General features: G+C 47.8%; 1 pseudogene; it reads left to right on the forward strand.

The window, feature by feature from the left end:
• The first annotated feature begins 1154 nt into the window (after nucleotides 1-1154).
• On the forward strand, nucleotides 1155-8796 carry LOC124961217 (cancer-related nucleoside-triphosphatase homolog; annotated as a pseudogene).
• Nucleotides 8797-24380: the final 15584 nt, after the last annotated feature.

Here is a 24380-nt window from a genome sequence, read left to right on the forward strand (position 1 = left end):
TCATTTATAATTCAAGTTTTAGAATAAGAGATACATTCTACATTGGACTACATGTTTCCTTTCCCTTTCTTTTTTTCTTCCTTTAGGAAGATCCTTCTATGGGCTTACTTTGCTACGACCTCTGTTCATTGACTTCCAATTTTCTTGCAGATGCAAGATGTAGAAGGCTCTACATTACATTACCCTTGGAATAATAAGTAATATATTGTTATAATAATATACTGTTATAAATGTTGCAAAATGGTGGTGACAGTTCTATCTTATATTCTGACTCATTTTAATTTTTGTTTTAAGCAAGAAACTGAGGTCACATGACTGTCAATATTGCCAGCTAACTGGAGTCTGGGAGGTCTGATGTGTGGGTGCAAACCAATTAAGCTGAGCACTCACTGAAATTGCTTTCTCAGCCAGGATGGAGAATGATTGCTCACAAGTCAAACCACATGTGAGACTGAAAGACTTTACAGGTAAATCTGGTCCAAGGCCACTTCACTTGAGGGGTTGAAACTTGAAATGGTTAAGTGAGAAAGGGAGCTACTTAATTCTCTGCCTGAAATTCTCCAGGTGGAGTATGGGGAAGCCTGACTTCCCAGAGTGGCCACAGGTATGGGATGTCCACCAGAACCAGTGGCTCTCACTCAGTGGATTTTGGGAACTTCCTGAAAAAAGGGCAAGATGCAGAGGACTGAAGAACAATTACTCCTGTTAGACTCTGTTCAGGAGAGGCAATTATTTACTGAGCTCCTGAGCTAGGCCCCTGCATACCAGAACAAACCAGAATGGAGTCACTTGTATAACTGCCTGGTTATCAAACTGAACTTCCAATGAGGCCAGTCTTCCTAAAGCAATAACAGGCTCCAGCTGGCCTGAATCAGCAAGCTAGGAAGTTCCTTCTGTTTTAGCCACATAAGGGAGTAGCCCTTTGTTTAGCCTCTTCTGCATGTAAAGCCAACCTCCTCTGCCCTGCTCTTGGCCAACTCGGATTCCATTTTCACACACAATAAAAGCCAGTGAGATCTTTGGATCTGCTGGATCTCCAAAGATCTTTGGATCTTTGTCTTCACACTCTGCATCCTGAAGCTGGAAGCCAAGTTTCCATAAAGCTGCCCGGGCACTCTGGGCTGCAGCGATGGTGGGTAATTAGGCCACCCGGGATGGTGAGCCAAGTGTTCCTGACTGGGCCACCAGGTGAGCGCGGGGTTGTGGTAGCCTCTGCGCCAGGGAGGAGGCCCACAACACTACCACAGGGCCTCCTCACTGGTGCCTCTCACTTAGCTCCAAGAAGCAAAGGTTACATCCATGCAGAAACCTCTCTTGCACCAAGGTTAAGGAAAAGAGATGGTTCTCCTGAGCCAGATGAGTGACCCAGGCCCGGACACGGATTCAGGTTACCCTGGATGACTGGCTCCAGTGTGAGGAGGTTGCAGGAACTCAAAGTCACAGTTCAGAAAAAAACTTGTAAATCAGTGCACGTACCAGTACACCTGTGGGAGCCGCAGGTTGGGCTGCTGCAGAGCAGAGAATCTTCCACAGGCTGCAGAGGGAGTATTCTTAGCTTCAGGGTGGTGGAAGCTGGAGCCAACTTAGCTCGTGACGCAGGAGTTTATGCTAGGTCAGATGCCAAGGTTGGTAGTCAATGGCTAGGGACTAAAAGTACCCAAGATAAGCCTGGATCTTACCTGCAGCATTCCATCTCCCCCTCAGCCTATTCCTGTCAACCAGGCCAAGCACTGCAGGGCCTTCCACCTGGATATGGCCTCTTCAGAGGTTCAATGTGGTTTCATTGAATCGTGCAGACTCTGGAATTTTATTTTACCAAGCAGTGTGTGTGAGAGGGGATTTAGGAGATTTGGGATTTAAGAGATGCATTTTCAATAGACAGTGTGGAATGAAGTGATTCTCCCCCCCCCCCTAGTAAGCATAGTCCTGCTCTCCAGTGTCCATCCTCTGACCAAGTATGACCCCTGTTGTTCCCAGGTGGGAAAGTGAGGAGGGTGAACCTGGGAGGAAAAGCAGCTCAGTTCTGGATGTAAACATGGCCTGATATCATCTGGAATGTGCATTGCATGCTGGGGGTGTGTCTGTAACAAAGCTGGGGATGTTTCGGAACTTGAGAATGGACTTCAGGATGTCATTCATTGTTTTCCTTGTTTGTTTCTACTAGAATTGAAACTTTTTCACACCTGGAGCAATCAAGATCAGAGTGAAATTAATATTCACAAATCTGCGTGTGGTTGCTCCTCTGCCTCCCTTGGCTGCTCTCCTGCAGGTGGCACGTGCTGTGTGCTCTACGGAGAGTGCTTCCTGATGAGTCTCCTTCTCTTTTTCAGGGGTTGGAAAAACAACCTTGATCCAGAAAGTCAGTGAGGTTTTAAAGTCCTCTGGGGTGCCTGTGGATGGATTTTATACAGACAAAGTCAGGCAGGGAGGAAGAAGGACAGGATTTGATGTCGTCACTTTGTCCAGAGCTCGGGGGCCTCTGTCCAGAGTCGGTACTGATGCTTCATTACTGTACGTTTTATCCCTAAGCGATCCTTCTCTCCAAGTTCAGAGCTTTTATAGTCTGATCCCACCAGCATTAAATTTTCCAAAAGTTCCCTGTGGGGTCCTTGGATGCCACTCTGCCTCCCTCTCCCAAGGGTTCAGAATCTGTGTCTCCCTGGGTTTGGGGCTGAGCCCAATGACCTCCTCTATTTTGATGTATCTAGGGCTTGAGAGATGTCCTAGAGAAAGAAACAGACCACCATATGAACAGCAAGCATGAAGTCATGTTTCATTTGGAATGTGGGCCCCAGAGTCCTGTGCTTTTCTCCCTTGTTAAATCTTGGCCTTGTGTCTGACCCCACTTTCCAGACAGCTTGGGCACTGGAGCTGCGGTCACACTGCAAGGCCTGGTGGTGTGCAGACACACAGTGAGCACCATTCCCAGTGGAGAACAGTGGGGCCAGTGCTCACAGAGCATCTTCACTGGGTGGTTGCTGAGGATGGGGGAATGGGCAGAAGGCCAGCTGTGCGGGGGGACTGCAGGAGCCCTCCTCAAAACAGTGTCTTTTCTCACAGGTCAGAGCCAATGCCAGGGAAGTGTGAGTGCCAGGTGGGGCAGTATGTGGTTGATGACTTCTTTCAAGCAGTTGGTACTTTCCATCGTGAGGAACGTGAGTGTTCCTGTCTCCTGAGCCTGCCTGTGCTTTGCATCACAGGAGTTGAGATGGGAACAGAATGGCATTTGCTCTTCCAGGGAGGTCAGATTTGCATTTTGTGGTTTAAACTCTTCAAGCAGTTGAGCTGAGGAAATGCAGCGTGATACCCTGGGCTGCACACTTGCCTCTTGGTCGGCACGTGTTGATACTCCACATTAGGGAGAGCAGGAAGGCTCCCAACTCCAGCTGCCTGTACCCCAAAGACAGTACTGCCCTACCTTCCCTGGGTCTGGAGCCCTTTATCTGTGGCTGTGTTCATTGCTGGCACCAAGGGTTTCTGCATCTGTGTTCTGAGAAATGTGCTCTCACTTTATTTCCTGGGAAGGTTTGTCTGGCTTTGGTCTTAGGGTAATACTTGTCTCCCTTCTCTAAGTTTTGGAAGAGTTTGGAAATGGTTGATATTCATTTTTTTTTTAATGTATGGAAGTCATACAGGTGTAAAAAGCTTTTTATTAGAAACTTTTTAATTACTAGTTTAGTCTCTTTATTTGTTATATATCTGCTGGTTTTTGATTTCTTACTGGATCAGTTGTGGTATTTGTACCTTTTGGCATTTTGTCTATTTCATCTAAGTTATGTACTAATTTTATTTTGTAAGCTTGATTGTGTTGACAGAAGTTTCTTTCATTTATTCTTTATTTAGCTCTTTTCCCATTTTTTTTTCCTTAATCAGTCTACTGAAAACTTTTTCAATTTAGAGGATCTTTTCAAAGAACTAGCTTTTGGCTTTATTGATTATCTATTGCCTCTTTGCATCTGTTTATCACATATCATCAAGTCCTGGATCAAGTTCAGGATCATGAATAAAACATACATAAGCTCATCTCCGGAGACTCTCAGTCTAGTGTGAACACAGATGGGAAATGAGGACAGGGACCTCTCCAGCAGTGCCGTGAGAGCAGTGTGGGGATGGCCAAGCCCAGGGGGCCAGGAAGGGGCTCTGAGGAGCTGAGGTCCACACTGAAAGGAGAAGAGAAGAGAGTGTGGGGATGACTGGGGAGGGGTGGTCCAGGGAGAATCTTCTAGATGGCAGGAGTGAAGAGGAGAGGAAGGTGCTGGGGACACAGGTGTAGGGCTCTGGGGCCCTGTTGAGGATCTTACAGAGTGACTTAGGGAAATGGAGTGGTGTGAACTCATCTCAAGGGTTTTCCACTGCTCCAGGACTGAGGTCCAGTGTGCTTCCAGTGGACTGGAAGGCCCTGTGCCAGCTGACCCTGCTGCCTTTGAGGTCATCCGGCTGTGCTCCAGCCCACAGGTGCCAGGGTCATCCCATCCCAGGCTCTCAGGACCTTCCATTTTGGTTGTTGGCACACCATCTTCCCAAGTCGTGCCTCTGCCCCTGAGCACCAGAGTGCAGTTGGACAGCACAGGGGATTGGTGGTTGCCAAGACCACTGGAGTTCAGAGTCAGCTGTTTGAGGATGCCTCAAGTTGGTGGGGTCTTCTCCCCTGTTGGTGGGGCTGCAGCTCCCCAGCCCACGAGTTAGTTCTCTGCCTCTGCTGCACCCACCACCCCTCTCCTCACTCTCTTTCCCCTGGAAACCTCCCCCTGCTGAGTTTCATGGGAACAGAGAATGTGGTGTTTTTCCACCAGATATCTCCATCTCAATGTCCAAACAGCAAGTGAGATGCTTTAATGAAATTCCAAGGGAAGAGTCTGACTTCCAGCATGGATCAATACACAGAATTGATTTTTATTTCCTGTCAGCAGAGTTCTGGGAGAAGAGGGCACATGCCTGATGTCTAGCTGCAGGGTTACATAAGCACTCCTGTACTGACCATATCAAGGGCTTGCATCTGTCTTCTTCATTAAGGAACAAAGACAGTTCTGATCAGCATTGAAGACCTTCAGGTTCCAGGCAGGCATGCCCCCCCCCCCCAGGGCATTCCTACCCAGTTAGGGCTTGGATTTCTTTTCTAGAACAAAAATGTCTCTCCCATCCCCCATATATTATTGTGATGAAGAAAGGAGAAGGAATTAGAGTTTAACTTTTATAAAAACACAAAAATTAGGTGACAAAAATAGGGGTGTGTGAAGAGACAGGTTTTGCTGTTGGCAGGTAGTGACAGGGTGGGTTGGAAGCTCTAGAACCTCCAGGGGAACAGGTGAGACCTTCCATCCAGGGCCAGTGTTGAACTTGCAGGACCTGGGAAAGCTGATCTGACAAAGTTAAGAAATGTCTGTCATGTGTAAAAGCCTCAATGTGGGTAGAGGGTTGTTTGAGTTCTTTTAAAAATACTCTGAAAAATGTATGGAAAATAATTCTCAGGTTAGACCAGTGTGGCCTGCCCATTGGTCCCCAGGGAAGCAGGACTGACCAGGAGCTGGCAGCACCTTGGGGTGGAGGAGGCCCAGGAGGCTCAGGTTCACAGGCTCACCTCAGCATGGGTATCTGCCACACTTTGCAGACCAGAGCAGAGATGGAGCAGAGCAGGGACATGGAAGGGGAAGGAGGGAGGCCAGTGCCCATGGGAAAGGTCTTGGGCTTCTAGGAAGCCCCCTGTAGGCCCAGTTGGGTTGATTGCTCATCCAGGGCTGACCCCACCTTACTTGAGAGCTATCACATTGTTTTCCTAAATATTGAAATTTTCTCTCTCCATGGTAAAAAACAAAACAAAACAAAAAAAGTTGTAAAAAAAGGAAGGACAATGTGAGTTACTCAGGTCTTATCCTTGCTGGCATGCTTTGCCTGCCTGGCTGCCTAGTCTGTTTCTTCAGTCATCCAGAACTGAAGAAACAGCCCCTCCCAGTTTATGGGTCTGGTTTGTTTTTCCTGCAGGCTGACTGAGTGATCTGACATGGTCTCATATCTTAATAATCTTCAGAACTGAGGTTCATGATCGGCTCTCTGAGTGGGCATTTCATCTTTGATCTACTGTGGTTCCCTCCGTGTCAGACACCTTGTTCCCAGTGGGAAGTGACCTTGCCACCAAGCAGGAGTTCTGCCTCCAGTGGAGGCTGGCCTCCCACAGGGCCTGAAGGGCAGTATGGTGTGAGGAACCTGTTCCCAGGGCCATTCTGGTCCTCTATGGTGTGAGGACAGACTGTCAGGCACGTTGCAGGTACCTGATTCACAGTTCCAAGACACTTCCTGGCCTTGATTTGCAGTTTTAAGGTTCTAATGATGTTAAAGGGTTTCCATTGTTTGGTTTCTTTAGTGTAAATTATTGTGGGATTCTTCTTCCCATTCCCCCTTTGTAAGGCAGATGACCTTTTTATATTTATTGATTCTGTTTTTCTGCTTGTCACTTAGTTCAGTCCTATTTAAATTTAACATAACATTTTACTTTATTTTTCTTCTCCCCTGTGCTTTTAAAAAAGCACTTATGCTGTCAGTCCACCTGAATTTATTTCAAATGTAACATGGGAGACAGTTGGTTTCCTTCCAGATACTTAGCTAGTTTGCTAAAACCGTTTATGAGACAACTCACATCCAATCAGTGTATTTTGCTTCATAAGTCATGCTTAAATGTGTGTGCGAAATGCTCAAGGGCCGTCCCTCATTGATGCTGGCCCTTCATTTTTGCATCAATACTGCACTGTTTAATTACCATTGCAACATTGCCCTCCACACGTTGGTCCTCCTGCATTGTCCTGTGCTGGTGGTAGCAGCATGGTGGCATTGACAGTTACCGAGTGCAGTCTGTCTGGCTGGAGGCTCCATCCTCAGAACACTGCCTCTGCATTCCTGTTTTACTGAGGTCTTCCTGGTGGCACAGTTTTACACAGCTCTTCAGGCAGAGCTGTTCTGAGCTGTGGAATTGAGGCCACGTTGGAGGTCATGTGGGGTGACAGGGACTGTGCAGAGTGAGGGTCCTGTTGATGTGGAGGACATGGTCATTTTCCAGTTAGCCTCCTTCCTGTGGCCTCAGTGGTGTTCCTCTCTCTCCCTTCTTTAGCATCTTTCCTGGGGAGGCTGTTTGCAGGACTCTGAGCAGCATGGTATCCTCTGCAGGCAAGCAGATTTAACTCCTCCTTGAAATGCGCATTGCACCAAGGTGTGGCACCTTGGGTAGCCGAACCCCCAGATGGGATTGTAGCTGAACTTCTCTTATCCCCAGTCACTTGCCCATTGTCACCACCTCCCTGTAGTGGGCAGTCTGTTCTCCCCACTCCAGGTGGTTTCTAATAAAGAGAAGGACAGTCGGTGGCAGAGATAAGAGCTTTTCTCCAAAGTTCAAATAGTGGTAAAATTTTTACTAGCATATGAAACTTTTTGAAAACAGTTTTAATGCTGCTGGTGCAAGGACAGAGATCCCTGCACCTGTGGTCAGGTCTGCTGCCCAGCAGGTCACTGGCTGAGCCTACTCCATAAGGTGGTGCTCACACCTGTGCCTTGGCTGCGGGGCACATATGTTCTGCCCCTGGAGAGCAGTTTCTTCGTGGTGAGAGGGGTTTCTTGTACACAGTTCCTGGTTCCTGGGAAGGTGTGCAGGTGTGTGTCACATGGAAGTGGCTGGGGCCTCGGAGTGGGGCTCCTCTTGTTGGACTCCAGGACTCCTCATGGTGCTCTCAGTGTGGGCAGGCACCTGGAGAAAGTGTGCACACCTGCCTTGCAGCAGCTGGGCAGCCTGAAGGCACTCTGCTCTGCGGGGCTTCCTTGGAGGGGTGGTTCTGGTCATCCTGGAGCATTTGGACGACAGCAGCGGTGCCTGGCAGGGCCCCTCCACAGCTGGGTCTGTATTTGCCAGGGAGAGGAGCCAGAGTGGCTGTTGATCTGTCCCAGGGTCTCACAGCCCAAGCCTCCTGGCTGGTTCTCAGGGCCTGTTTCACAGGAGGGGTTCTTTATGGTGCCCCTCTGCCTGTCAGCTGGTAGGATCTTCTCAGTCCCAGGACATCTCTCCCAGCAGAGAACCTGTGTGTTGTGTGTTTGGCAATGGTGTGCATGGGACCTTGAGGGGCATGTAGGACATCAAGGAGGGGCCTCGGCCTGGTTACAGGCCCTGACAGGGACACTGGGGAGCCATGGAGCACCCTCTGCTGCTGGGCCTGGATGAGAGCACCCAGTGCTATTCTAGACCTCTTGGAGCAAGACTCAGAATTGGAGTCAAGAGGCCAACATTGCCATGGCACTCAGCCTTGCTCTCTCCTTTCTTTAAACCTGAGGTATTGGGGTGCCTTTTATTTTCTTTGTACATGTAAGCATAAGGTGGGGTCACTGTTGGAACCATTGTGAGGAATAAAATATTGCAAGAAGCCAGGGCTTGGGAACCGAGTGCTTGGTGCTACAGGCTCCTAGGCTCACCCTTCTTGTGAGTCTGCACATGAGGACAGCCTGTGGCATGTGGGGCCCTGCAAATAGTGTGGCCCAGTGTACAGTGAGTGTCTCCATCCCCAGGTGGGTTCCTGCGGAGGCCTCGGACCCGGAGTGTGTGTCATCAATGAGATCGGGAAGATGGAGCTCTTCAGCCAGCCCTTTATCCAGACTGTGTGCCAGACTCTGTCCTCACCAGCAACCATCATCCTGGGCACCATCCCAACACCAAAGGGAAAGTCTCTGGCCCTGGTGGGGGAGATCCAGGGCAGGCCTGATGTGAAGGTGTTCAGCATGAGTGTACCCTGTCTGCAGGTGCCCTGCCCTCATCTGCTCCTCTGACCCCACGTGCCCCTGTGCTGCAACATCACCAAGTTGAATCTTAGGGGTTTAGAATGACACCATCCTCCATGCACTGATGAACCTTGGGAGCCCCCAAGTATCCCAGCCTGCTGCCCTCCTCGGTCCCTCTCATGCCTCTTTGTCCTCTCTGCTGCCCTCCTGTGTGCCTGCAAGTGCCCTTGGTGAGCTCCACTCATGCCACCCCCACCACAGGTTAAAAGCTTCCCAGAGGCAGGTGGTGAGTGGAGGGCATGAGGCCTCAGCAGGTTAGAGGAGAGCAAGCGCCTGCCTCACTGGTTGCAAGGTCTCCTGGCCCGCTGGTCCTGCTGGGATGTTGCCACCAGTGCATCCTGTGTGTGGCAGTGAAGGACCACGTTGGGGTTGAACCAGTCAGATCTGGGAGGTGTGTGCACCTCCTTCCCTTGGCCGGTGCAGACTGAGGACCTACTGTGTGCAGGGCACTGTTCACATCTTGGTGGGTCTCTTCCCCAGGAGCATGGGACCGAGTGCAGGAGCTGAGTGTCACATGTGCAGGCAGATGCAGGAGGTGGTTCCAGCTGCTGCTGAGGGCTGGGAAGAGCAGCACGGCCAGGTGGCCTGGTGGTGGGCAGTGCTCAAGGGAGGTCTGTCCCAGGAGGTGATGTCTGAGTGAGGCTGGAAAGGTGCGAAGGCCGAGTCCTTATGTCAGTGGCCTCAGAGACAAGTGACACCACCTTCCCCTCTGCACACCACCTCCGAGGTAGAGGTTTGTGGTGACAGTGTCTGTGGACATGGAGACAGTGGTGCTGGAGGAGCAGGAGATGGCACTTCCATGCTGGAAGAGTGGGCTTGGTCCCTTGTTAGCACCAGGAACCCGAAAGTCAAGGGAGGGTCAGGGGAGCTGAGGGCCACATCCAGAAGTGCGTGCTGTGTCTTAAGAGGAGGCCACATCCCCTCTCCAGAGGGGAGGCTGTCCTCCAGCAGGGCAGTCATTGTTCCTATTGTGGCACAGAAGGCATCATCTCTGAGAGAGCTTGGGGAGGGGGCTGCATGCCCCACTCTTCTCCAGCCGCCCTGGCGCCGTGGGTGTGACCCTTGTGGTTCTGGCTTAAAAATGAGGACCCTCATGTCATTACCAGCAGACTGAGCGGTTGGCTGATGTGTGTTTTGGGTCCTTTCTGATTCCCAGAGGCAGTGGATGTCTGGATCTGTCTGAGAGTGGCCTCTGCCCACAGTGTCCTGGAGCAGGCACCTGTGAGGAGACCTGACTGAGAGGCAGGCAGGGCCAGGGAGAGGGTGTCTGAGCAGAGGGGTGGGGAGGATCCACAACTCCTGAAGAAACAAGAGAAGGCAGCCAGTTCCAGGCCCCAGGTGGAGCTGTGCTGCCCTGCCTGACTGAGTGATCACCAGGGTGGGGGGCATGCCACCCAGCCAGTGCCATCCGCTCTTCAGGTTGTGCCAGGCATGCAGCTAATGGATAACAGACTAGGCCATAGGTCACTTGTCCTGAGAGCTGGGTGTGCTGTAGCTGGAATGAAGGGGTGGCCAGGAGATTTGGGCTTCCAGCCATGGTGCTAGAGTCAGGGTGGGACTGGGCCCAGCATCCTGTGTTGCCTCAGTGACCATCACAGGCCCTGGAAACAAATGAAGAACTGAAAGTCTCAGAGTGAAAGTTTCAGCAAAAATAGAGACAATAGAAGAATCACAGGAAGATTTTACAACTGTTAAGTATAGTAACCAAATTAAAACATTAATCTGTGGACCCACCTTCTGAGGATGACAGAAGAAAGAACTAGCAGACTCAAAGACAGAACAGCAGGCAGAAAAAAAATTTCAAGGATGAGCCTTAGGGACAGATGGGAAACAGTAGCCCAGATCTCCCCGTGTTTGCTAAAGACATAAACCTACAGATTCCAAAAGCCTGCTGTGAACCACAGCTGGGTAAACCAAAGAAATCCGTGCCAAGAATCTCAGGACCAGACCTGTGGGCACTGACTCGAGTCCCGAGAGCAGCGTGGGAGAAGTGGCACCTGACTCTTGACACACCCATATGCAGCCAGAGATGCCCATCAGTTCAGGGCCCCAGGGTTGGAGCAGCAGCCCGGCATCCAGAGGACTCCATCCAGGTAAAGATCCCTCAGGAGCACAGGGGAGAGAGCACCGTGTGGAGGTCTAGCTGTGCGCTAGTGGCAGCGTCTCAAGCTCCTGAGGTAGTGTTTGACTGGTGAGGCAGGAATGGCGACACTCAGACGTGTAGGTAGACAAAGAAAGACAGTCTCCAGAAGGAAGGTATCCTCAAGCCTCTGCTGCCCAGCAGGTGGGGTGGGGGAGCTGCTGTGGACTGGCCTCTCCCCCCCTTAGCCTGGCGCTGCTCCCTGCCCCATGAGGCGGGCGCCCCTGCAGCATGGAGGGGACCCACCAACCAAGCATTTGTGGGATGTGTCCAGCCATGGCTGGGTAGAAGGGAAGGTCAGGCAGGGTGGACAGGCCTCTGGAGTGGGTACAAGGCCTCTCAGCATGCCACTTGAGCACAGGCCTGAGGCAGGAGGAGGAGCAGGCTAGTGGATCTGGGATGAGAGTTTGTCACCTGTGGCTTGCTGTCGAGTTTGGAGGGGACTTTGCCATCGCATGCTGTTGGTTTCTGAGAGAGAAGTCACCTATTTGGTCTTCTGCCTTCTAGTCCACGTCACAGCATTGGTGAGGTTCTGAGCCACATCACATCCTCTGCAGTGGGAGCTCATGGTGGGATGAGCCTGGCACCCCCTGGTGCCTTGCGTCCCTGGCTGCAGCGGGGGTGCTGTCTGGCATCCAAGCTGCAATGCTGCCTACCTGCCCCAGAATGCTCCTGCCTCTGCCCCCTGCTGTCTCCCTTTGGCTCCAGCAGAAGCTGAACTGCCGATGTCAGCTGTCATCCTACCTTGGTCTGCCCAGGTGCTTCCCAGACCTGCTGGGCACTCCTGCAGCTCCTGGTCCTGCTCGTTCTGACTGAGGACCTTCCAGACCACAGGAGGGTCTTGGAGGTGTGGGAACTGCCATGGCTTGGGTACTGACCATGGTCTTCCCGAGGTCATATTGCTCTTTCAGAACATTGACCAAATTTTTTATGGCTTCTAAAGCCTATTGCTCTCTAAATATAACACCAAGAACTGTTTTTGTTTTGAACTTATTGCATTGTTTGGCTCACGGAAGCTAACTGTGAAAACAGGTAACGGCCATGTTAATGCCTTGGAGGCAAAAGGAGAAAGCTTTTGTGGGTCAATATTGGGGGGTATGTGTACTTTTCCCAGTTTTCTAATTAACTGGGTGGAGCAGACCAGCAGGCTGGGAGCATGTGTGGGGTGCTAGGTGTGCAGACTCTCCCCTCCACAGCGTGTGTGGTGGGGGCAGGATCCACCCATGCCTGCAGCCAGGGACACTGGCTTGTCAGTGGGGTGCAGACTCTTCTGTGACTTGAGTCTGAGATGTTATTTTATTTTTCTCTTTTATAAAAATATTAATATAACCAAAAGCTACTATAATATTAAGAATTCAGAGCCCTTTAAACTTGCTTTTTCCACAAAGCCATTTTTATTCTTTCAGTTCTCACTTTTGGGTTGTAGGATTGTAAGTGTACTAGATGCTATGTCCCAGCTTCTTTCTATTTGGAAACTTTTAGACCTCCTGCTCTTCTTGCTATGTGTATTTTAGACAAACAGGACATAAACTGTTTTCTTCTTAGTGGGAATTCGATACTGTCCCCAGTTCCCCACACCTCTGTTCTGTGGATGCAAAGCCAGGGTCAGGGCTCTTTCGCCAACTGCTGGATACTACAAGATCAGAAGTCAATGGTGGTGGGTTCTTTTTGCAGAAATTGAGAAGCAAATCCTGAAATTTACATAAAAATACAAGGGGCCCAGACAGAATAATCTGGAACATGAACAGTGTTGAAGTACTCATACTTTCTGATTTTAAAATTTACTCCACAGTAGTTGAGACTGTAGTACTGGCATCAGGGTGCACATGTAAACCATTATTGGAAGAGAGTGGAAATTCAAAAATAGACTCTTGTTTCTATGATCACTTGATTTTCCATGAGGGAGCCTGGGCAGCGTAATGGGAAAAGAGCAGTATTTTCCACAATTGCAGCTGGAAAACTGGATATCCACATGCAAAAGAATGAAGTTGGACTCTTACTTCACACTGTGAACAAAATTAACTCAGAATGGTTTATAGATTTAAATATAAGAGGTAAATCTATAGAACTCTTGGAAGAAAATATAGGAGTAAGTCTTTGTGAACAGCAAGTGGACAAAGCCTGCTATGAAAGAACATCCAGACCTCAGACAACAAAGGAAAAACTAGATAAGTCAGACCACACCAAAACCCTAAACCTTTATGCTTCAAAGGACCCAGCAAGAGTAGGAAGGAGCACACAGAGGGGAGAAGATGCTAGCAAATAATGTATCAGATGAACCTGAATCCTAGAACACAAAGATGACTTTAAGAACTCAACGATAAAGTAAAAATAAGCCCATAAAAATAGACATAGACTCTGAATGGGTATTTCTCCACAGAAGCTATACAGGTAACCAGTAAGCCCATGAAAAGCTGTGCAGTGTCAGGGATGGCTGGGAAGGCACACCCCTTGGGGTGCCTGCAATAAAACTGAAAGAAAGAAATGGAAGATGGCAGGTGTTGGTGCCCTCACACCTTCTGGTGAGACCTCAGTGGTGCCAAAACTGGAAAACAGGTGTAGTCCCTCAAAAATTAAATTTGAATCACTCTGAAAACCAGCAATTCCACTCTACGATATTTACCCAGAAGAATGGAAAGCATGTTCACAAAAACCTTTAATGAACAATCACAGCAACATTACAGCCAGAACTTGGGAATCACCCCAATTCTGTGAAGGGATAAAAGAAACATTATACCTTCATACAGTGGGTGTTATTGGCAACACAAAGGACTGAAGTACCAATGGTTTCACTGTACAACATGTGTAAACTAGTGTCACCTCATGCCGTGTGAAAGAAGCCAGGCACAGATCACATACCTGTGATTCCACTTGCAGAGAATGTCCAGGAGAGGCAACATTTCTGAGAGAGCAGATAGAAGTGGTTGCCAGAGGCTGGGGTGGGTAGAAGGAGGTAACCGGAAGAGGCTTCTGTTTTTGATAAAAATGTTCTGATATTAGATACGCAGTGCTGGGGATTGAACCCAGGGTCCTGTGCTTGTGACGCAAGCACCCTACCAACTGAGCTATATTCCCAGCCCTAGAATTCTACTCTTAAGGTGAATTCTAAGATATATGAATTATGTCTCCATAAAACCACCCCCCCTCAGGTAGAAGAGCCAAGTGGAGAAGAAGTGGCACCACTCCCCTCTCTAGAAGACCTGGTCACCATTTAGACATTGACCCACATCCCTCTCCAACATGGCAGAGAGTCCCACATGGAGAGAAACTTGGTGCCAGCTGGGGTGGCTTCCCCTTCTCACAAAGCCACTCATCTAATCCTGGTTGCCTCCTGAAGACTACACCCCCACATGCCATGCACTGAGGGATCAGGCTTCCAACACATGAACCTCTGGGGGACACAGTCAACCCAGAGCAGGCTTGCTTGGGGCCAGATGCTCCTCCACTCAGGCTGCTGGTGCTGACCTCTTCAGGTCTCCAGTGTACCCTCCCTCATACCAGGAGGCTTTGCTCATGTCCACCTCTGTCCAGGTGCCCTTCCCCATTGACCATCTGTCAGGGTTGCATCCAGGTGCACCCATCTGTGGAAGCCTTTCTGAGCCCTGTTTCCTCCCACCCAGGCACTGCCAACTCTCTGGACCCTTCCTGGGGAGTCTTGGACCTCCCCCATCCTTGTTCGTGCTATGTTTCCCCTATTCTGCCACCTCCATGAGGTCAGCGTCCTTTCTGTGGTGTCCCACCCTCGGCCCTGTGCCCATGAGCATGGGGATCAGGGGTGGCATAGTGACAGGAAGCATTAACCCTGCCCTCTTCCTGGTTCCTCTGCCCCTTTTGTTCTACCAGACTGGTGGTGAGGGAAGAACTGATCACAGGGGCAGGGACGCCGGGTTTGCTTCCTGTGCTTGCTTGTTGGACGTCCTTGTGTTGTAAGGGTACTGCCTATGGAGAACATGCTGGGGTCAGGAGGCTGAGTTATGGTCTGAACTTTGTCACCCTTGCTTCTCTGGCTCAGCCCCCTCCTCCTCCAGGTGAGCCAAGGCCCCTTGAAGCACTTGGGTCCTCCAAGCCACTGGCAAACCAAGTAGATGTACTAACCTTGGGAGCATGCTCGGATTCTGGGTGTCCCTGGATCTCAGTCATTTGCTGCTCTGGAGGCTTCTTCTGCTCCAGGGTGACTGTACATCTGCCCTACCCCCTCCCTGCCTTCCTTACAGCTCTTGGTTCACACTCTTCCCAAGTCAGGATCCATCAGCACTCAAAGCTGCTGTCCCTTCTTATTTATTTATTTATTTTGTTTGTTTGTTTGTTTGTTTAGGCACCAGGGATTGAACCAGGGTTGCTTAACCACTGAGCCACATCCCCAGCCCTTCTTATTTTTTATTTTGAGACAAGATCTTACTAAGTTACTGAGGCAGGCTTTTAACTTGGATCCTCCTGCCTCAGCCTCCCGAGCTGGTGGGATTGCAGGTGTGTGCCACCTCACCTGGCTTGCTGTCCCTTGGGCTGTCTCTGTGGAGCTGATGATGGGACTGGAGACACCTGTCCTGTCTCAGAGATCCTGCTGGCCTCCCAGTCTTCCCGGCTCTCAGGGTGAAGGAAAGGAGGGAATTCTGAGGCCTGCTTCCTACTTCCTCCCACAGGTCACCAAGGAGAAGAGAAGAGCCTTCTACTGGATATCATGGCCTGGGTGCAGAGCTGTGGGAAGTAAGGCTGGCTGGTGCCTGCGTTGCTGCCCTGCAGAGGTGCCCAGTGGAGCACAGCCTCCAGCCCTGCCTCTAGCTGCGTGCCTCCATGCATCTGGACCCTGTGACCCGGGAGGCTGACAACTGTTTCCATAAATATTTGGCACGTCCAGGCAGCCTTGGGCTGACCAGCAGTCCCTCATGGCCTGCTCATGCTCAGGGCTTTCTGTTCATTTCCTCTTCAGTCATGTGCATGGCCAGGGTAAAGCAGGAACTGAGCAGAGGCACTCAGTCCCTGGAACTTGTCCCCTTTGAAGTTTGTCCTTGTGTTGCCATTGTTCAGCGAGTTCACTGCCCATCGATTTTGTATGTCATGGAAATTAAACCCCTCTCTGGGCTTCTGCACTCCAGCACTGAATTGTTATTCTTCAGAAAGCCTTTGGGGTTCTCTCCCCACCTCTTGTGTATTCTTTGTTAGTTGCTTAATAAAATTAAAGCAAACGTGGTGTTTCAAACACACAAGTGCTTGTGTGGGTGGCCTTTGGAGTGTCCTGCCATTTGCCACTCAGACTGAAGGGTGACAAGGCCTGGGCCCAGGTTCCATCAGAGATTTGCTTGGATGGTGGGTTTGGGAGCATTTTTAACTTTTTGAGCCTTGTTTCCCTTCCAGGAAAAGGCAATGGCTGTCCTCAAAGCAGGTGGTGAGACTGCAAAGAAAACTGAACTCTGCTTTTGTCTTAAATTAGGAAACTGATGAAACCTACTTCAAAACAGATGGAATGGCTAGTTTGGGGTTCATGCTTGTGGGGGCAGGGGTGTTGCTCTGCCTGAGTGTGGAGCTGGCTCCATGGCCTGGCCATGGGCACTGGGACCAGATGTGAGGGGATCTGGGCCTGAGTGGCTCTGGAGCATGTGCCCTTTCCAGTACGCCCTGCATGCCTCTTTCAGGCCTTCTGCAGGTTTAGTGTGCACATGCCCCAAACCTCACAGGCGACATGTAGCTGTGATGCTGTGGCAAGTCCTGCCATGATTCCTGTATTACCATGTCAGAGAATCCTCAGGGTCACATGGCAGATGTTGTACAATCCCTGTCACCAGGCAGGGGCCTGAGGAGGGGCACCAGCAGTCCAGCAGCTGGACTGGGTCTTAAGGAGAAATGCCCTCAGGGGCATACAGAGCAGATGCAGTGCTGCTCCTGCAAAGAATTTTGGCTGGATGAGAGGCCAGTGGGATGCAGAGCAGGTTGGGGAAGGCTTGCTGCCCTGTGCCCTCCTCTCCTGGCAGCCCTGGCCAGCCACTCCATGCCAGGCTTACAGATGGACTCTTCTTAGCTCTGAATGGGTGGCTTGGAGAGGAGAGGATGAACCTTTAAAACTGGCCAACATGGAGATGCTCCCTGTAAGGTCACAAGTTCAGTAGTTCACCCCAACCCCACACCAAGTCCCAGGGAGCTGGCAATGGCAGGATGCCTTGCCCCTCCTTCCCTGCTGCCTTGGCAGGGGCCACATCCAGGAGGACTGGCCCTGTGTGCTGATGAGTGGACAGGAAGGGAGTTGGGGACCAAGGCACAAGCAGGTCTGTGGGCAGTGAGGCACTGGTGTCAGGGGTCCGAGAAGCGTTCACCAGAGAGAAGCCTCAATAAAGTGCAGAAGGGAGCCATCCTTAGCGTGAGGGACATGTTTTAGAAATGGCAGCAGACTTAGCAAAACTCAAGCACCAGACCAGGCAATAACTGTAAGTACTTTAATTCCCAAAACAAAGGCTGTGTGAGTGTGCTTGTGGTGGGGTGGGTGGCCCAGCATGAGTGTGGAAGACAAGTACGAAGGCTGGGGAAGCACGTGGGAGTGCGGGCAGGTGGAGGAGCCCCCTGGACCCTGACCTCCAGACCTGGTCCACTTACCAATGGAAAGGCATTTGAATTGTTCCAAATGTTGGTGAAGATGTGTGAAAACACTATAACTTTCACATATGTGTTTTTGTCTGAACATACTCATTTGACTTGAGCACTCTATCCGATACCCATGTATAATTTTTCACTCCAGTTGGTATGAGAATTATATTTCTGGCCCATGGTGATATTTTGTAACATCTGCTCCTTTCATATGTATTTTCCCCTCAGCCTCAGGTAGTTTTCTCTCATTCAAGCGCTGGTCAATATTCAGGTGCTGATTTGGGGAGATATCAGTGGATCTCTGGAGCTCCCTCTGTTTGCAGCTTGGAAAGGAGAGAACTCCAGAACCTGAATAGGGGAACTGCACTCTGTTAGTAACTCCAGCTCCTAGGGTCTCCCCACTGCACCAACACCATCTTTTCATCTCAGAGAGACCACACACTTCTCCTGTGTCTGTCTCCCTTCATAGCAGCCTGGACGCTCCCTCTAGGCAGGGAGCTGGAAAGACTACAACCATATGCCTTGGCATGTTTGCGTCTCCCTGCTGTGAGATCACTGTTCCATGATTTCTATTATCCTACATTTGAAATTCATTATTTTATGTTTCTGAATTTTTTTTCTAATTGAAATCAGAAGTTCAAATCTGGTCCATGATAGTCTTCTCTGGAAGTAGAAGCAACCTAATTCATGTTGTTTACTTAATTTCTTTAACCTGGATGTGCATAATGACTGTAGCCATTCTCCAATCCAGTGACAAATACCATGACAGTGGTGCAAAATTTGTTCTCATACCCATTGCCTTACTTAGAATGATTTGAATTTTATGCTGTAGGTAGCTAGGAATGAGACTTGTGTATTTTTAAAGCAAGATGTATGTATCCTTTGAATAAATATTAATAGATTTTTCTATCAGTAAGAAATATTGTAATTCTCTTAAAACTTTTCCAGTTTATGCTTATGAAATAATTTCTCCTATGTAACCATTATTTATATTTGATAAAGAATCTTAAGGTTTCTATTTTTTTCAATTACTTGAGATCTTTAGTAATTTTATAACTTTTAGTGTAGAAGTTTTGAAAATCTTTTCCTAGGTTCTTCTAGGTTTATACAGCCATTATAAATGTCCCTTTTTAAAAAAATGTGTTTGTTTGTTGTTGGCATATAGAAAATTCAATTATTTAAAAAAATACTGATCTGGTATCCAATGGTCTTGACAATTTTATTTGTTACAGCTAAGAGTGTATTTTTTTATTTTCTAGGTTCACTATTATTTTATCTACTAATAAAGACAATTTGCTTTCTACATCTTAAACCATGTATGTGTGTGTGTTTTATATATCTATTTTTTCTCTTTTCTGTTTTCTGTCATTCTTTGAATAAGGCCTCTGGGAAATTGCTGAATAGAACTGCTGATGGCTGCTAGACTTGTTCCTGTCTCAGGGGAAAATCTGTCAATAGTTCAACCTTAAGTGCCATGTTTGCTGAAAAATTGTTGTTTCTATCAGATAAGAATGTTTCCTTCACTCATTTAAAAAATATAATGATTGTATGTTAAAATTTTCAAGTGCTTTTAAAATTATTTTTATTTTTACAGACTCCATTTTTGATTCACTGTACACAAATTGGGTACATGTTTTCGTTTCTATGGTTGTGCACAATGTAGATTCATACCATTTGTGTAATCATACAGATACATAGGCTAATGATGTCTGTCTCATTCCACCATTTTTTATACACCTGCCCTCTCTTCCCTCTCATTTTCCTCTATTTAATCTAAAGTTCCCCCATTCTTCTCTCATTTACCTTCTCCCATCCCCCATTATATATCATCATTCACTTATCAGAGAAAATAGTTAACATTTACTATTTGGAATTGGATTATTTCACTTAGCATGATATTCTACAATTCCATCCTTTTATCTGCAAATGTCATAATATTATTATTCTTTATGGCTGAATAATATTCCATTGTGTACATATACCACAGTTTCTGCATCCATTCATCTGTTGAAGGGCATCTAGGTTGGTTCCACAATCTAGCTATTGTGAATTGAGCTGCTATAAATGTTGTTGTGGCTGTGTTTCTGTAGTATGTTAATTGTAAGTCCTTGGGGTATAAATTGAGGGGTGGAATAACTGGGTCAAAATGTGGATCCATTCCAAGTTTTTTGAGGAACCTCCACACTGCTTTCCAGAGTGGCTGTACCAATTTGCAACTCCACCAGCAAAATAAAAGTGTGCCCTTTTCCCCACATCCATCCCAACATCTATTATTGTTTGTGTTCTTGATAATAGCCATTCTAATTGGAGTAAGATCAAATCTTAGAATTGTTTTAATTTGCATTTCTCCAATTACTAGAGATGTTGAACACTTTTTCATATGTTTATTAATCACCTGTATATCTTCTTCTGTAAAGTGTCTGTCCAGTTCCTTGGCCCATTTATTGATTGGTTTCTTTGTATTTTTGGTGTAAATTTTGGTAAGTTCTTTATAAATATGGGAGATTAGTGCTCTATCTGAAGTGCTTGTGGAAAATGTTTTCTCCCACTCTGTAGGCACTCTTTTCACATTATTGATTATATCCTTTGCAGAGAAAAAACATTTCAGTTTGAATCCATCCCATTTATTGATTCTTGATTGATTTCTTTTGCTTTGGGAGTTTTATTTAAGGAAGTCTGATACTAAGGCAACATGATGAAGATTCAGGCCCATTTGTCTTCTATTTGGTGCAGGGTCTCTGGTTTAATTCTTAAGTCCTTGATCCATATTGAGTTGAGTTTTGTGCAGGGTAAGAGATAGAAGTTTAATTTCATTTTACTGCATATGCATTTCCAGTTTTCCCAGCACCATTTGTTGAAGAGGCTATCTTTTCTCCATTGTCTACTATGAGGCAACTGTATTTTTGTGGGTTTGTCTCTATGTCTTCTATTCTGTACTACTGTTGTACCTGTCTATTTTGGTGCCAGTACCATGCTGTTTTTCTTACTATTGCTCTGTAAGTTCTGGTATTGTGATACCGCCTGCTTCACTTTCACTTTTTCTGCTCAGGAATGTTATGTCTGTTCCAGGTCTCTTATTCTTCCAGATAAAATTAATAATTGATTTCTCTATTTCTATGAGGAAGCTCATTGGGATTTGAATTAGAATTGCTTTGAATCTCTATAGCATCTTTGGTAGAATGGTCATTTAACAATATTGATTTTCCTATCCAAGAACATGGAAGATCTTTCCATCTTCTAAGGTTTTCTTCAATTTCTTTCTTTAGTGCTCTGTAGTTTTCATTGTAGAGGTCTTTCACCTCTTTTGTTAGATTCATTCCTACATATTTTTTTGAGGCTATTGTGAATTGAGTGGTTTTCCTAATTTCTCTTGCAGAGGATTCATCACTTATGAATAGAAATGCATTAGATTTATGCATAGTGATTTTATATTCTGCTACTTTACCGAATTCATTTATTTTAGAAGTTTTCTGGTGGAGTGATTTGGATCCTCTAAATATAGAATCATGTCATTGGCAAATAGTGACACTTGAGTTCTTCTTTTCCTATTTGAATCTCATTAATTTCTTTTGGTTTGCCTAATTGCTCTGACTAGTGTTTTAAGGATGATGTTGAATAGAAGTGGTGAAAGAGTGTGTCCCTCTCTTGTTCCAGTATTTAGAGGGAATGCTTTCAGTTTTTCTCCATTTAGAATGATGTTGGCCATGGGCCTAGCATAGATTGTAAAGTGCTTTTTAACCTCTATTGTGAAGATCACATGATCATCAGATGGAGATTTTTGCAATGTAAATTGATTTTCTCAATGAAATGCAATAATTTTTATCAAACTCCAGGTTTCAAGGGAGGCAAGGGACTTATCTCCACCAATTCCAGCACTGGAAGTGGTGCTGGACAAGCAGATAAAAATGCACTCCACAGATAACCATCTCCAGCTCAGCCATCCAATGTTCAAAGGTAGAGCACCAGAGGAGAGAAAGAACTTTGGTGAGGAATGATCATGTTAGCATGGAATTGTGCACCATGAGGACAGCCCCACAGAGTGCCAGGTGGCAGGCAGAGGTAAAGACACAAGTCAAATTATCCCATGAGAACATGAAGCAAGAGGGAATGGGCTTCATCAGAAATTGGAAAGTCTGAGGATAAGTGACTGGATCATAGCTACCTGTAACCCCTAGCAATAACAGCCTCAACTAGATTGTAGATTGAAGTGTGAAAGGAAAACCTCTCCTAACCATCCTCTCCATGCCAGTCAGCAAGGGGGCAAGTCTCCAACCACTGTGGGTGCTGTTCTGCAGGTGCCCCAGGAGACATGCACAACTTTTGCCCCAACATGGACCAAAGAATTAACTGCAAAACGTCCATCAATATGAGGAGTTAAAACAACAGGCTCTATTTTTCTAGGGCAACATTCAGCAGTAGAGTAAACCACAGCTACATGTGACTCTAGTGACTAATCTCAGGAATATCAGTGTTGCATGAAAAAGCCTTAGCAGAAAGCATGCAGATGCAGTGTGAAATCACACACCCAGGAGGTACTTTAGACTAAATTGAGAATGTCCTAATGTGGTATGTACCTAATTTAGTGCCTATTGACCTCAGCTCATTGAGGTTTCTGAAGGTGACCAAAGGGAGACAACTCTACAGTCACAGAGTGACTGCAGTGTGAGTGAGCTCCTCAAAGAAACTCTCCAGTGGTTCCTCCAAGGAGAGGAACTCCACAGGGCAACCTTTCCCCTGGGTGTGTCCTCAGCACCCCAAGGCACAAACATGTTTCTCAACAGCAGTGGGGATGTGTCCCAATAAATCTACCATAAGTCAAAAATACATCAAGTCCATCTAATCCACCGTACCTCTCAGCTGAATCACACAGGGCCCTGAGGAGGTCCCCATCTCAGAGCAGAAGGTGACTGGGAGTGGCACCCCACCTCTGCCTGCACATTGCACATCTCCAACATGGAAAATGAGCAGAATTCAAAGTATTTTCTACTGAAAGTGCCTCAGTTTTGCACCATTGTAAAGTTAAAAAATTATAAGCCAAAGCACTATAGGCTGGGGACTTCCTGAAGACACCGAGCCTGGGGAGGAGGAACAGACAGAGAGCCCAGAGAGCATCCCTGGCTCATGTAGCTGGTCCCTTGCTTCCTTTTCTGGAGTCTGGATAGGGAGTTTTGCTGAGCCAGGGGGCCCTGAGCTGTGGTACCTTAGGCAAGTCTGCTGTGTGGGGACATCTCCTTTGACTGAGAGAGGAACAGAACCTAGAGAATTATGTGGGTGTGGGAAGACTCTGAGCAGTCATGCTTGAAGAGTGGCAGTTGTCTCTCAAACTTTGTGCAAATGTCAGTTTTCCAGGGAATCTTTGGCCCATGTCTTAGACCTCCCTATAAACAAGTTTCTGGGTCATTGGCCCCCAGCACTATAAGCCCCTTCCTCTCCTGGTCCCTAAAACCCCTTGATCCATGAAGTCTTTCTCCTGTGATCAGAGACAAAGATACAGAAAGGGTGTTGACAATAAGCTCCACCTGCCTGGTGGGAGCAGACAGCTGTGCTGCTGAAAGACTGAATAAAGACTGAAGGGGCAAGAATTACCTGCTCCCTTGGGGCATAGCCAGGTCAGCAATGCTCAAGTAAAGAACCTAAGAGGGCCCTGGGGACTGGACAGTCACTGGAATGCAAACCACTTTTCACAGGAGGAGTAAATCTCTACTTGTGCCACTCACTGGCTCATGTCTCCTCCATGGTCTCCCCAAGCCCAAAAAGCCTGAGTTCCAGAGTGTCATGCAGCCTCAGCTAAATTGCAGTCCCAGGGAGAGGGGCCCCTAGGACAGTGGCAGAAGAGTCCCTCTGTGGCTAACCTGAGAGACCCAGGAAGCCTGCAAAGCCTCCTCCCATGACTGACTGCCACAGACACATGCCTGCCCAGGCAAGATGGACCAAGTGTCTCTGCAAGATATCCTGGCCAAGAACCCTCCATCTGCCCTGCACTGACACATGTGCCCCTTATCAGAGGTGTGCACCGGGCATACGGGCAGGTCCAACCTGGCCAAGAGCAAGCCCAGGTGGCAGCAGAGTGACTCCCAGTGGTTGCTGCTTAGTAACCTTCTGGTGACCACCTCCACAATGGGCTGCCTATTCCTGACCTGTCCACCCCCACTGCTGTTAGAGGGATCTGGTGTAAAACACACCTATCTTGTCCCTGTTCTGTTTAACTGTCTCCAGAGCAATAGTTGGGAGGCTCTGGAGCCCTGAGCATGACCAAAGCAGCAGCAGCAAACCCCCAGGTCCCAGGCTCAGCATTCCACATGCTTCCCTGCAAAAGGGCTGCTTGCACATGGCAACAGAATGGATGGCAGAATGCCTGCTCATGTTAGGCCTCAACCCTGAATGCACATCTCTTAATATTCAGACACAAAGCCAGAAATGGAATGGCTGTCTTCAACCCACATGTGTAACTGGTCACTGTGAGCTCACCTAGGTGCTGTTTGGGCATCACCCTTGTTACCTGAAGGATGGTTGGCTCGCTATGCAGCTGCAGGCCTACAGCTCTGGTAGACATTGTTACAGAAAGGAGTAGAGAGAGCTTGCCTCTCTGATGGCAGCAACCCACAGTTTTTGCTGCCAGTGAGAAAAGTCAACTGTTCAAAAAAAAATTAGAACTTTGGAAAACTTTCACAAACTTTGTATTTGTTTGTGTGCTTGCTGCTCTTCACTATTCAAAGACTGTTCTAATGAGACCAATGGTGGTAATAGCTGATACAGTTTTAATGTGCTGAAATGTAATGTGTTAACTTTGGTTATATCAGCCCAAGGAAACAATACTTTCCAGAAGACCAATGATGATTTCACCAAGTCAAACATGACT

This window comes from Sciurus carolinensis, chromosome 12 (genome assembly GCF_902686445.1).
Source record: "Sciurus carolinensis chromosome 12, mSciCar1.2, whole genome shotgun sequence".
In the NCBI taxonomy this organism is placed as follows: Eukaryota; Metazoa; Chordata; class Mammalia; order Rodentia; family Sciuridae; genus Sciurus; species Sciurus carolinensis.